The following is a 9,890-nucleotide window of genomic DNA, read 5'->3' as shown; positions in this document are numbered from 1 at the left end:
GAACTTTTTTGTTTAATCCTAAAACTTACTTTGTAATCAGACATCCAAGCCCACATGAAGCCTCTCTTTTCACATAACTGAAGCCAGTATTTTTGCAGCATCTCTGGAGCTCGCTACATTTACTGGAGTTCTTAAGGCATTTGGACCTTATCTTGAAGAATGCTCTGAAATCTCCTGTGCTGGCATGCCTTTCTTGTGTCAGGGGACGGAGGTCCTCATGCCAGCCAAGCTCCCCGAGCTGCAGACCCTGCAGTGGGGCCCTGATGCTGGTTTTGGGATGAGGGCATCTTCGAGCTTCCCAGGGGTTATCCCTCTCTGCAGGGGCTGGGAGCACACTGCAGGGAATCGTGGCTCCTCCACAGCTCTCCTTCCACCCTCCCTGGGTCCTCGGGGGTAATTCCTAGGGCTAATTCACTGCAGCTTCTTACCAGAGTCTCCTGATGCTCAGCTCTTGCAGAGAGCGGACACACACGTCACCGGGAGTGAGTTCTCTCCTCAGCAAGCTAATCATTGCTGTGGCCTCTTCTGGGACCCATTTCATTTCTGCAATTCCTTGGGCTACGCTGAGCAGAAAGGCCAAATCACTTTACAAAATGAAATTGTAACGGCTTCACTATTTCCTAGTTTAGTCTGTACCTAGGATTTCTTTTTGTGGTCGAGTTGTTTATGGTGGAGCAGAAGGAACATGTTTTCTTTTGCTTTATTTCTTTGCCTGCTCTTGCACATGGACAGATTTTTCGGCCAGCTGCCCACAGTTTTACTCCATTCCACCTCCCCCCACAACGGTCGCAAATTCCAAGTAGGGCCTGATCCAGACAAGTGTTTCATTTCCCTACCGGAACACTTCCAGCAATGTCAATAGCACTACCACAAATACGGTTTTGTATGTGCTCGAAGGCGGTGTCAGCGCAGGCCTTTTAGCACAGATGCATGGGAGTAATTCTTTCCAATATGCATTCACACGCGTCTCTCTCCACTGACCTTCATTTACTGTCTCTGCCCATGTAGTTAGTTTATTCGGTCCTTCTGATGTGGCTCGTAATATTCTCATAATATTGGACAAGTCTCAGTAATTGTATCAAATTCCAGTGTTATCGGCTGGATTTTGAAACCCCTTTTCCTGTTTGCTGACATAGTAAACAACGCCGTACCTAACACAGTTCTTTGAGTCACCTCATTGTCACAGCAATTGAAAACCTTTTCTTCTTCCTGTTCTATGGTGATTTTTACTTCCCAAGTTGGTTTTGTTCCCTTTGTCACTTTTTGTGGTGAAGGCTATCAGCTGTTTTTAGAAAGAGTAGTAGTAGCTTGCACTTGAGACAGTTTTCTTTTAAAAAAATCTGGACAATTTTCTCTTTTATATCATGTTAGTCTCATTTTTTTCAGACTTTATTTTTGTTTTAGAAATTTTGGGTGGTAGAGGAAGGTTTAGTGTGCTACAATTTTCAAGGCTAACTCAATACATTATTTAAATCTAGTACTTACAGAGCAGCATCCAGCTCTCCAGCAGCCAATGGTAATGAGCAAGGATGTAGCGTTTTCTAATTAGTTTCTTCAACTGTTCCTTGAAAATATTTGCATGCACACAAGCCATTTCTGGAGATCTGTTGCTCCCAAACACAAATGTTGTAGCACATTCTGCCTTGAAAACAGTGTTGAATATTGATTTATTTTTCTTGCATGGGAGAGTAGATGTGCTGAAGTGACATCTTAAAATCCTTTTTTTGATACAGATGTAAATAAAATATTTTGGATCTTTGAAGACAGCACTCTTAAATGCTGATTTGTTTCTACTTTAGTCCTCCTGCTTCTTGGGTATGTGCCTCTGTCTGTGCGCATACAGGAATTACTTTTTGTTATTTTGAGTTCTTGCTTGTGAAATTTTTTTACAGACCTAATTTCTGTCCTACTTTTTCTTTTTTTTTAGGCAGTAGCATGTGTATTTTTTTTTGGTTTCAGCTGATGTGGGTTTTCTGTTTTGAAAGCTAATGGTAAACAACTCACCATGTAAACATAAACATTTCTTTTTCCTTAACTTCTGCTTCATCTTTGTGTCAAAATATCCATACTCTGGTGACTGTATTATGATTTTGAGGCTTATGGATATTAAGAACATCTAGTGTTATCTTGCATCATGCCAACCACGTGATTTTAGCCCTTAAATCCCAGATGAGCTGCAATGTATCTTTTGTATTCTCATTCTTGCTGAAAAGACATCCGCTGATTATATCTACTGCTCTCAATCAGTTAATTTTAACGTAATCCTTACTTTACTCATTAAAAGAACAGACAGATATTTTACAACCCTCATGTGCCTACCTTTTCTTTCTAATCATTAATTGCTCGTATGGTTTGCTCCCACTGCTGTCAGGACTATCCTCTTCCTGGCACTGTGTTGAGTTATCTCTGCCTTTTTTGGGGATGACTGGCTGCAATTTGTTAACCACAGGTAAGGCTTCCATTATTTCAAATAATGTAGCGACTCATTCTTGATTCCTTTGCAATACTCTGGAATCATTGCCATTTGAAAATTGGATACTGGAACTGGACATAGCAATGCTGGTCTCATCAGTGATACATGCGTGTGATATCATGGGCTCCTGCATAATGATGCAAGTATTGCATTAACCTTAGCCCATAGATTGCATAGGGAATTCATGGTAAATTGATTTTCTGAAGTCCTTTTCAGTGTCACTGCATTTCAGGATATGGTATTCTGTGTTGTTAATGTGACCTACATTCTCTCTTTTGACATATCTGACTTTGTGTCTGCCTGTATTAAAACCTATTTTAAAATATTATTTAATTTAACAAGCTGATTCAAATAGCACATTATAACTGACCAAGCCATATGTCTCCAATCGTTATTTGGCCAATTTTTTATTTTTGCATACCTTTGAGATAGCCAATTTAAAATATTTGAAATATTTTCTCTCCTGGACAGCTAAATATATTTCCACTAATTCCTGTTCTAAATGTAGTCAAAAAGGATGTTAAAAAAAATAATAAACACACTGGAAATACTACCAGATACACCCGTATTCAGATCTAATGACTAATAACAGTGAAGTTGTCAGTTATTATAATATGTTTCACTGTTATACATTTTGAGTAGTGTTGGTTTTTAACAGAACGTAATGCAAAACTTCCAAAAAATATGAATTCAAAATGCAAGTGCAATTACTTTTGACAACCAATTTTTTTGACAACTAAAAAAATTATGTCAGGTTTGTTTCAAAAAATATGCGTCCTATACACTGACTAGGCATTATGCTCTCATTTTTCAACACGTTTTTGATCACAAACTGTGGTAACTTTTCCAAAGTTGGCCACAGTTCCTAGTCCAAATGGTTCTTTTATGCTCTGTGAGTTTCTGTGTGCCTGAAGTTTCTTCATTTTGTCTAGGTGAAAAACTGCTTTCCCTAACTTCTGACACTATCTACTATGGAGTTTGTATTTAAACCCTTTCCAAGACCATCTCAATTTAGAAGGTTACCAGAATCTTCTCCTCTTCCCTGTGTCACTGTATGTCCCATGCCACAAGCCAGCACCAAGACTGGTTAACATAGTCTTTCTTTGCCTTCTGTGGCCATACACTCTGAACAGGTCCCATAAGAGTCTCTTAAAAACTCCTGCCAGAGAGGAGACTTCATCTTCCCTGTTAATCTCTTCTCCCAAGCAGCATGTCATAGGATGAGAGGCAAAGGCCTCAGGTTGTTCCAAGGGAGGTTTGGATTAAGAAAAATTCCTCCACCAAAAGAGTTGTCAAGCACTGGAACAGTCTGCCCACGGAGTGGTTGAGTCACCATCTCTGGCAGTGTTTGAAAGATGTGTAGCTGTGGCACTTAAGAACATGATTGAGTGGTGGACTTGGCAGTGCTAGAGTTATGGTTGGGCTTGATGATCTTCAAGGTCTTTTCCCACCTTAATGACCCTATGATTCTATCATCATACGCCACATTCGGTTTTATCTGGGCAGCGTAAGTGTAAATGTTACCATTTGAACTTAGTGTCTTGAAGTGCTGAACAGGCAGTAGGAACTAGTCTTTGTCCAATCAAGAAACTGACTTGCCTGTCTTGGCTTGCTAATCTAGTTTGCTAGTCTTGCACTAGTGATGTACATTAGTGTCTTCCCACTGGCCTGAGGATTTGTGTTTTGAATGACCATCACTTCTATTGAAAAGAAAACAAAACCCTATGCTCAATATTAAACAAGAAAGAATATGATGCAAGAAAGAAGGAAAGAGTATGTAGGTGTCAAAAGGCTCTGACTAGATTTCTTCTATGGATAAAGAGTCATTCCTCTCAGCTTAGACCCATAACATGAATTTGAGGTAGCCCTGATGGCAGGAGGGTCTTGGAGTCCAGCCAGGTTTGCAGTTGCAGCAGGGGAGGTTTTGCCCTTAGGAAATGGCAGTGCTTGGGGTTTGCATGTTGAGTAGGGTGGACGTTCACTGGGCCTAGATGCAAGTTCTTTATTGCTGAAGAAGAAATTTTATACTCTTATTCAGCAACAAATAAGTAATAGCACACTCTGTTTTTCCATCTCTATTCAAAAGCACGGGGAAAGAAGTTATTTTCACACACATATTTCATGGAATTTGTGATAGCTCCCTGTCAATTGACAGACAAACTTTTAGATCAGTAAAGCCAGCAGAACAAGAGATGCATGCTTAACCTGTTTAATGTTTTCTTAATGATAACACAGGAGACTTGGCATATTAGTGTTTCCTCAAAGAATATCCAAATATCTGCTGACTCAAAAGATGAAAGAAAAGAGCAATGTTTTCAGTTACACTGGGCATCATACGTGGGAATATGTTCTTGCATAATTGTTGACACTTTGTCTGGATCTCTGTCACCTGTACATGGCCTGTACACCACACAAGAGCCTGATTGCTTAACTCTATATGTCATTAGGTCATATAGGTGCTAGTTATTAAGAATTAGCTAATTCTTAAGAGTTGTTTGAAGAAGGCAATTCCAGATCCCAGTAAAGTAGCCTCAAGTACTGGCTGTCAAATAAGTAACTGGCTGCCATACAAAAAGTCATTTTTTTAATCAGAAAGTTTTATTTCACTAGAGAACAGAGTAAGTAAGAGAAAACCATAATGAGGACAAGGCAGTTTATAATGATCACGTAGGCTGTATGAGACTTGGCTTGTGAAGGGACTGAACCAATTTGAGACTGTCACATCCTTGCTAGGATTTTGCCTCCCATTAGCTAACTGTGACTGCAAACATGCTTTGTCCTAGTGAAGAGGGACCTTGATTCTGCTGCGAATTAGAGAAGAATGGCAAGAATTCACCAGTACAAAGCAAGCAATGCTGAGGAGCCCAGCCTCCTGATGTAGGTGTTTTGAGAGCATCCAGAGGTGCAGCTACCTCTAGAAGTGTCTTATTAAAATACTGTATTATTCAGCCTAAACATGCCTTTGTTTTTGCTGTCAGAAGAGAAAAGGTGTTGTGCTGACCATGCATAAGAAAAGCAATCCTGTTGCTAACAGATACATGATAATGCATGAGGTGATATTTGTTCAGCTGAGTCACTTGCAGCCAACGATAAAGTGACAGTTCTAGCAAGTAATAAGCTGTCGTGTAGTGTTTCTTAAATGCATGGATTTTCTGAAGCCCTGTTCAAAGGGTCAATAGCAGAGCAGATGCAATTGTCTGCTGTATCACAGAGACTGTGAGAGTCAACTCTGCCATTTCCCTTTATTTTTTGTTCCCCTGAAGTGGTAAACTTTGGGAAATTCTTCCCAGAGCAAAGAAGCTTTCACTAGGTGTTGGGGAAAAGAACTGACTGTCCAGTTTTGGAAATTATCTTGTGTTTATATATTATTCCACCTATCTATTTTCTTTTTTGTTTCACATTGTTCTTTGAAAAAAAACAGACTGTTTATTATTGCTACCATTTGCTAACCAATACTATTTTAATCATTATTTTTATTTTTATCCTGGTGGTGGCCAAACTTGCTAAGTAAAATTTAGTCACAAGAAAGGCCAGTCAAATCCGACTATTAAAATCCATGCTATGCACGTTTCTAAGGTACACTCATCCTGAATCTTGTATTTGCTTGATTGCTCTTTTTCAAAGGGTTAAAACTAGGAAAGGTACAGGGAAATATAAGAGGGGAGAGTAAATATAGACCCTTCAGAGAATCCACTAAGGGGAAAAAGACAGAGATGTGCACAATAATGAGTGTCATGGAGAAAGTGATTAGGGAGTGACTAATGCATTGTTTCTGACAATACAGGACCTAAGGGGGTTCCAATGTTATAATCACACAGGGAATTTAAAGCAAACTTTTGTCATGCAGGGCATAATTATTTTGTGGAACTCATTCCACAGGATGTTACGAGTTCAAAAAAATAAGATGTACTGCTGACGATAGGTCCATGGGGGACTATTAACATGATGGTACTGTGGCAAGCTCTAGTTCAGGGAGTCCTCTAAGCAGCTGATTGCTGGAAGCTGAGAGAGTACACACAGGGATGTCTGATTTGTGCTGTTTCTTATCCTTGTCCTCTAAGAATCTCCTGCTAATAGCCCAAAGACAGGATATGGGGCAAGGATGGATTTTAGTCTGACCTACAGGGACATGTTCATGTACATAACTAGCTAGCCAAAAGAGCAACACAGACAGCAGAGGAGAGATAGGAACATAGGCTATGCTCACTAAATGAGTGATGTGGCCTGGTGATCTTTTTAATACCCAGATAATTCAAAGCCAAATCAGCTGCAGCTTCATGTAGTTTGGTTGACTTCCATAAAGCCAGTTTATATCAGTGCTACCCTACTAAAATTGTTGCTGCCCTACAGGGCGAGTGTTTTCCACATGTTTCCACAATTACAGTGTGCCTGTAATTGTGATCTCCTGACCATCCAGGCTGTGGGACTTTGTAGATCTGTAGTAGCATCCTCCCTACACAAAGAGCCAGTTTTTCTACCAGAGAAAATCAGTGTACACAGAAGAAGGTGTACGGCATCTGGCTGTGCAGCTGAATTGCAGCAGGAGTACCTAGAGGAGGATACAGGATCTGCTGTGGAGCATATGTAATAGGCAGGATAGAACCAACCTGTTTTGAGATGCTGAAGTGAGACATGGCTACATAAACAAGATGCTGCAAGATCTGCTGGAGCAGGGGCTTCAAGATCACCCGTGACAGTCTGTGTGTGCTCTTATCCTTCAGTAAATGGGAAATATCCTCCTGTCATAAATGAGGATTCAGGAAAGATTGTGTATGGATAAACAATCAGCATGGCAAAGAAATTCTGTATGGAGTGTTCCCATGAACAAATGATAAAAAAGCCTAAAGACTGGATTAAAGCTTTGCTAGCTTGGGAACACTGAGAATTATTAAGAATGAGAGGATATTTTTGATATTGGATATGGTGTGATAACAAGGGAAAATTATAGAGCAAATTTTGATGTGATATGGTGGACTAGAAGACAGGAAGAAAGTTAGGAGAGGGCAGTGGTAAAATTCAGAAGAGATTATGATCACATCAGGCACAGCTGGCTACTAGCTGTATAGGCTGAATGAGGCAGTAGGTGTAAGAATTTGTTGAAACACAGGGAGTGATGTAGGCAGGCTATGTATTCACGTCTGGGACAAAGACAGAAAGGGGAAAGCTTGGATTATCAATGAAGGAGGCAAATGGCAAAGTAATTTACAAGTCTTGAAGAATATTTTCAATCTCTACCCCAGTAGTAAATGGGTGTCTGGGCAACACTGCCCAGAAAGAGGAGCACATGGACCTCCCTGTGTGTCCTAGGGTGGTGGAAACTGTGTTTTCCCTTGAGAAGGGAAACCTCCCTTTTGTGAGGTCAATGGTGAGTGAATAATAAGCTCACAAATACACCAGAAATACAAGTCCTCTGATGTTTTCTGCTGAGATACTTAAAAACAACATGGGTAAATTCATCTCTTGCTCATGAATTAAATTCAGCAGAGGTAGATAACAGGTCCCAGGCTGGCAAGTATCAGGTGCAGGAAGGATTTCTGAGATGCTTTTGCTTTGGTAAAAGTTGATGGGTAAAATTTGGGTTCCCTTTTTCTTTTGTGTTTTTCTTTTTTTCTATTTTGTCATTTGGCTTGCCTTTATTAAATAGATTTGCCAAATTTAGTAGCCTTTTGCAAAATACACAAGCAAATATTAGGTTGGTAAATTTCCTTAAAAATTGCTTAAAAATTCCTTAATAGCTCAGGCTATTAGATATATTCATTTTATCTGTATGTAAACCATGATGTCATATTTATGTTTCATAACTCACATGCATCTAAGTATAATATGACATTATTGAGTTAGAGGAAATTACATGAGACTGAGTTTGAGTACTATAAAAAAATTGTAGAATACTCTTCTTCAACTGTGCTCCTACCAGAAATGTCAGATAGAAAGTGATTGTAACAGTTGCACTTTGAAGTCTTCTAAATGCCTATGAAAATCAAGACAGCAACCTCTGCAATACATTCCACCTTGCACGGAAACAAATACATCCACTAAAATTACAGAAAAGAGCATGATTTTAATATTAGATTTCTGTAATCACAATTATAAGACCTCTTTTGCATATCAACATAATAATATCTGAGATTCCTACCCGGAAAGTACAATTTCTCATAAACCTGTTCATTCATTTAAAAGCAGTGTCAATGTGCAATAGCCATCACTACTGTATATGCATCTCTCATTCTAAATTAGCACCTAGTATTACTGAATTTAATTTTGGAAGGATTTCCCACCAACCTTTCAGATATTTAAAGAATGTACAGTATACTTGTAATGATACACGTCACTTATTTAACTGTTGAAAGCTTGAAAGCCTCTTTCAGCTCCCTGTATTTATTCCCATACATACGAATTATGAGAACTTGAATAATGAACATGTTATTTAAATTGTGCTGTGGCACCACATAATGCTGAGAAGTCATATTCTACAGTTCACTATTCTCATAGTCAATGGTGCTTGACTTGATTACCAGTGCCTCATAGCTAGCGCAGATATGGGCAATGTTTTAAATTTGTTAAAAATTGGTTAGATAAAATTGTCTTGAATGAAATAGTGTAGGTTGGAAAGCCCATTTCTTCTGATAGTTTTGTAGATGAGTCTTAATCGTCATGCACAAAATACCCACGATAGATTAAGTTTTTGTATAAAAAATAAAATAAAAGTGTAAAGGAACAGTTAATGTTCTACCTGGACTCTGCAAAATGGTAATGGGAGAGGCAAACCTGACCTTACATCCTGCCTCATATTCCTAAACCACAATTCAGGACAACAATGGGTATGGAAATGTTTTGCCTGTACTTATTCCTTCATGGGTAAGGAAAATGTGAGCAAAGAGCTAAATTCTTAACATTCACTAGCTCCTCATGGGTCAGCTTACGAGGCAGATATAATGATTAGCATTGTTACTGGAAGCAATCTGCTTTCTCCTGCAAGCGAGGAGAAAGCAGAGGACATTGTGTCCAATACTGGTCTGCACTATGGGCTTCTCTGCCCACACAGCTTCGCTGCACTGGGACCTAGCTACTGCCCCAGTATAGGCTCAATTTTCCTGCCAGATCTGCTTTTACCTTCCAGTACTGCTTTACTAATGCTAGCTTTTCTCACTCAGCAAAGTCACTATTTTTATTATTATGATGTATCCATGTAAGAAGTGCTTAGCTAGTGTCGCATACGTCTATTCCTGTATGATCAGGTTCTCTTACAAAATCTGCGAGCCTGGAGAAGACAGATTTTAGCAGATGGAGGAAAAAATGGCTTTCTATGAGCAGCAGAACTACCAAAGCCTGGTTTGCTAGAGGTTGTGCATTCCTTGTCACCTGTATGTAAGTACGGCCAGTGGTTATGGCATATGCTCTTAGCTAGCACACTGCT

The sequence above is a fragment of the Cuculus canorus genome, chromosome 5 (genome assembly GCF_017976375.1).
Source record: "Cuculus canorus isolate bCucCan1 chromosome 5, bCucCan1.pri, whole genome shotgun sequence".
Classification (NCBI taxonomy): domain Eukaryota; kingdom Metazoa; phylum Chordata; class Aves; order Cuculiformes; family Cuculidae; genus Cuculus; species Cuculus canorus.
The sequence above is the reverse complement of the archived record's forward strand: the minus strand, read 5'-3'. Positions refer to the sequence as shown.